Source organism: Papaver somniferum, chromosome 5, assembly GCF_003573695.1.
Source record: "Papaver somniferum cultivar HN1 chromosome 5, ASM357369v1, whole genome shotgun sequence".
NCBI lineage: Eukaryota > Viridiplantae > Streptophyta > Magnoliopsida > Ranunculales > Papaveraceae > Papaver > Papaver somniferum.
In genome coordinates, this window is record NC_039362.1 from 22,689,365 (window position 1) to 22,694,639 (window position 5,275).

Below are 5,275 nucleotides of genomic sequence, written 5' to 3' on the forward strand. Positions count from 1 at the left end.
GATTCGGACATCGTATGCAAAAGTTATGTCAAAAACAGTTTAGTGTTGTGACCCGTCACAAGTAACACTTGTGGTACCGATCCTAGTGATAGGTGCAATATGGGGAACCGATCCTAGCGAGGGTCCCCATACGAAGAAGTGTAAAACTATTTTGCCCATAACTTCTTCGTCCGAATTCGGAATGACCTCATTCTTTTTGCGTTGTTTTCACAATTCAATTCCCTACAAGATAGAGGTAATTGCAATACTTGATTCTTTATTGAATATTTATGGTGTATTGCATTTATGTTTATGGGATGTTTGATTTCGGTTTTCTAACCTTGATATTCGATCTCATAATGTTGTGAACCCTTTTGGTTTGGGTGAATTTTTGATTTAGCAGGATTAAGTTCTAGCCCATGTTGGTAGGCTTTATCAAAGAATCGTGAGGGGTTCTGGTAGAAACAATATGTGAAAAAAGTCACAATATGTTGAATATGCTTTGGTTTAGCATAAAAGCATATGTGTTTCGACGGTTTTCAACTTTTGCTTGCAATTGTCAAAACCGATTTTCAACCTTTCTCTGGTAAAGCTTGGTTGTTGTTATTATTTTGTTTTTGCATAAGAATGACAACATGATGATATTTCGATGTCAATTCTCCCTGGACGTAGATGCAAACTTATTGGAGAAGTAGATGCAAAATTTGAGGTAACGAGTTTGTTAGTTAAGCGTTTTCCTGTTTAAGAAAAGCTTGAGTTTATTTCATATATATTTGTTGCTGTTGCTTAACAAAATTTATGTACAATTGATGTTTATTCCATTATATATGTATGGATGTATGTATAATTCACTTGGTTCCGGTTAAGAAAAACTATTGTTATCTTGCTTTATTGTGTGGTATCAATTGTTTAGGCTTACAAAATTTCGGTGCAATTGCGGTGCTATAATGTCTATGTTGTTTCAATTGCTTCCGGTTAAGGTGAATAATTATGCAAGTTAATTTATTTAGTTTGTATGAATTATTTATGGATTAACGAAAGAAAAGGTTTATGGGATGAGTTGTTTAGTCCAATTCGATTACGGATAAGAGAAACTAAGTTAATTCTGATCTTAGTTATACTCATGTTAAGAGTCGCTTGATTATGTACTAGAGTCAACTTCGTATAGGTTAGCTTGAAATTATTAGGATATGAGACATCACAAGTATTGCGAAGACTTGAAGATGTGAAGAAGCAAGGAGCTACAACGACAACATCATCCTTCTACTTGAGGTTAGTAATATTTGACTTAAATTGTTTCATTCCCTAACGTATCTTTCAAGTCGTGCATATTGAAAACAAAACTGCGAAGCATGTTTGAACTCTAGATAGACATAGTATTAAGGAATACAATAAGAGGTTTATTGCTTAACCATTAAACTTTATAGATAAGACATCGCCATAATCATTTGAATGCTTTGTGATTATGTATGGGTATGAGGTGAGGATTTCATCCTAGGAAAAATGTTTACATGTGTTCTAAGGAAGTAAATTCATGAACTTGGTTTGTGAATCGAAAAGGAAATTTTCAGGTGTTATTGGTTTTGTTATTCATTGCATATCTTATGAACAACCAACATGTGTGATTAGTAGAACCGCTCATGACTTGTTTGTGTTCTTGGTAAAACTATTCACAAAGGCATGACTTATGTATTGGTATGACTTTTATCAGTGAAACCGATCTTAAGTAATCACCTGAGATGGTATGATCGAGTTTATGATTTCATGTCTGACCAAATCTGGGAAAAGGGTAACCGATCCTAGTGAGAGGTGCAGTACATCACAAAGGGGAATCGATCCTTGTATGAGGTGCAGCAGGTTTATAGCAGAAAGGGGAATCGATCCTATGTACATGTGCAACACGTTTTTAGGAAAAGGGAAACTCATCCTATGGACATGTGCAACACATTCAAGTTAGATACCATATATATGTGGGGAACCGATCCTAGTACCTAGTCAACCGAATTTTGGAAAACTAGTGTCACTATGTACAATACTCACATGGAGGTAGAACCGAAACTTGTTTTGGTAGAACAGTTACACCCATGATTTGTGATTGAATGTTATTTGATCAATCACATAGTTCTTTAAAGTCATATGAACCAATTATAAACTTGTTTGGAAGTGTGACAAATCGGTTTCAAGATTGTAAGTATGAAAGAGAACTTACAAAGTAAAGATGTCGACATACTTTGAACACGTGCTGTGAATGTTTATTATTTAATTGTTCAAAGTTATTCCTTAATGGCTAAGGGAAGAGAATCCCAGGATCGAAACATAAATAAGTTAAGAATCTTTTAATTAAGGTTATTAATTTCATTTTTAGGAAAATAAGAATTAGCAATGTGCATTTACTAATTAAAGATTTTCTGAGAGATTTCGATCATTATTTTTGGACAGAGCATTTCCAGGAATTATGGAAACCGAATTTGTGCTTTAATGAATATCTTGAGAATATTTCGGTTTTGGAAATTCTTTGGTGTCCAAACTTCCTAGTCTATCTCTTGTTGTGGTGTTATTGGTGAATCCGCCTATTCGGAGAGGAGAGTAACCTAATTAGGAGAAATCTCTTACGTCGGCTCGTTTTAAGGTCTTCTTTGGGATTGAGAAGCTCTATTAGTACCGTTGGTGGGAAACTAGATAATTGTGGTTTATCTTTTGTTTTCATTGATTTGATTGACTAACGGTGGTTGAACTTTAATTGCACCTAGTTTGTTTATGCTTGAGGATCTTCTCTTCTGATATAAGATTCACCCAAACTAGTTCAGAGTATCGACGGGGATCTTTAGACTGTTTGTAGTTCTAAAGACGATCTTGTGATAATACATTGTTAACAGACTCTGTTCTGTGCGTGATTGATTACAAGAGATTCAAGTGATTGTGTGCAGGTGTTTATTGAAGATGTAAGAAGATTTGAAGACAAATAAGAGTTTGAAGATTTCTAATTTGGGGTTCATAATCTTTGGTGTGCACAATAGTTGTTTCGGTAAAAAGAGGATCCAATTAATAATCAGTTTTATCCTTGTGATAGAATTGGATTGATTAATTGAGTAGATCCGCATCAACATAATTCTTTGGATTAAGAGTGTTGATTGCAAAATATTAACGATTATTTCGGTAATTGAACATAAGATAGATCTAAGGACCCGACGAAGGAGTTTATGTTAAGATAAATAGAAGAGCCTTTGTCCGACTCAAATCACTTTGTTGAAGCGAGTTGATACCAACCAGATTTGTTGTTCCTTTAAGGTTTGGAATACGAACCAAAATAATTGTTCCAAGTACATGACTTATTCATAAGTTGGAGGCGTGGGAATACAAACAGAACTAGGTGAACTATAGGTTTAGTTGCTTGGTCTCAACTATACGAAGTTAGGTGTAATTTTGTGTAGCGGCTTAATCCTGAGAGTATTCAATTCTGGACAAGGTCCCAGGGTTTTTCTGCATTTGCGGTTTCCTCGTTAACAAAATCTTGCTGTGTCATTTACTTTTATTTTCCGCATTATAATTGTTTTATTATAATTAAAGTAAATCACACAAACGTTAATTCCTATTTACTTGATAAGTGAATCCTATTGTGTTGGTTAAGTCATTTAAACACTCATCATGGTTCTAGAGTGTCTAACTGGAAAGGCAAACAATTAGCCCAATCTGGAAGATCTGTACTTGTTCAACACACCCTCAAATCTTCTGTCGTCTCGAGGTATCACAGGTTAGTCAACATCGAATTGACATAGATAGACACTTTCTCGAATTAACATAAAAAATTCATGTTTGGTCGAGTCTTATAACTATCATATGAACTCCTTTCTTCTCCCTGATACCATAATTGACAAGATGGAAAATCCCAAAGGGATTTTTGGTGGGGGAAAATTGACATAAGTGTTACTATTTAAAAAAAAATGGGACAAGGTATATACTCATAAGTTACAAGGAGGCTTAGGTTTTAGGAATTTAAGAAAAATGAATTTAGCTCTCCTAACCAAAACTGCTTGGATGCTAATTCATTCTCCCAATGAACTACTGGTGAAAATCCTGAAGTGTAAGTATTTTAAGAACTGTCATCCCATTCATTACAAAAATCCATGAAATATTTCTTGGGTTTGATCTAGTATTTTTCATGGATTAGATATTCTAAAACGACATGCCTATTGGGATATTAGGGTTGGTAGTGTTGTTAATGCTTTTTCTAAGAATTGGATAATAAATCCAACTTCCCCTCTCTGTGTTAGCTATCCTAATCCTAATTATAAAGTTTCTGATTTATCAGTCAAAACACTAAAAGTTGTAATGTGTCCTTAGTCCAGGATTACTTTACTAGTAAAAATAGTCAAAAAAAATATGTAGCATGAGAATTTCGTTGTGACACCCTTGTTTGGCCATACAATAAGAATGGTATTTCGACTGTTAAATCTGTATACAAATTGCTTGCTAATGATATTCCTCATAACTCTGCTCATAACCCTGATATTGAGACATATAAAGCTTTATGGAAATTCCCACTCTTACCTAGAACTCAATTGTTTCTTTGGAAGTGTGTGGAAAATGTTCTTCATACAGGTAGAAAACTTGGTAGGTATAACAATAACCATGATGATAGATACAAAATATGTAATTTAGGTGCTTATGAAACTCCAGAACACTTATTGTTGCATTGTCCCTTTTCTAAAGGTGTTTTGGTCTAATATCCTTGCTGTGAGTTACCCATGTTTTACAGGATTCAGATACCAACATTAGTTTAAAGAATTGGATCTCCAAGTGGCTCTCTACTAGTCATCTTCAAGACTATCTTATAGCTGATTTGACCAATGCCTGGTGCATATGGAAAGACAGATGCTCTAAAGTGTTTGAAGACAAGCCTTTAAACCCCCTAGTCACACCTGAAAGTTCCCTTAGAAAATCTAAGAATATTAGCTCGGTCAATGTCAGTGACTCTAGCAACTAACTACCTTGCTGAAATTTTTGGTACTATAGTTGGTCTTGAATGGGCGACTCGATGGGGTTACTTGAAGATTTGTATTCGATCAGACTCTTTGAGTGATCTAAAGGCTTTTACTTCTTCTACACTTCCGTGGTTTTTTAGACAACGCAGGAGTGAAGTTTCAGCTAATTATGAGATGATTCGGTTTGATCATACATATCGGGAGGCGAATTTTGCAGCGGGTAGTATGTCTAAAAGGGGTTTTTTCTTCCTAATGAGGATGGTAGACATTATATTGGAAGACCAAATTCCTTAACTTCTGTTGAATTTCCAAAT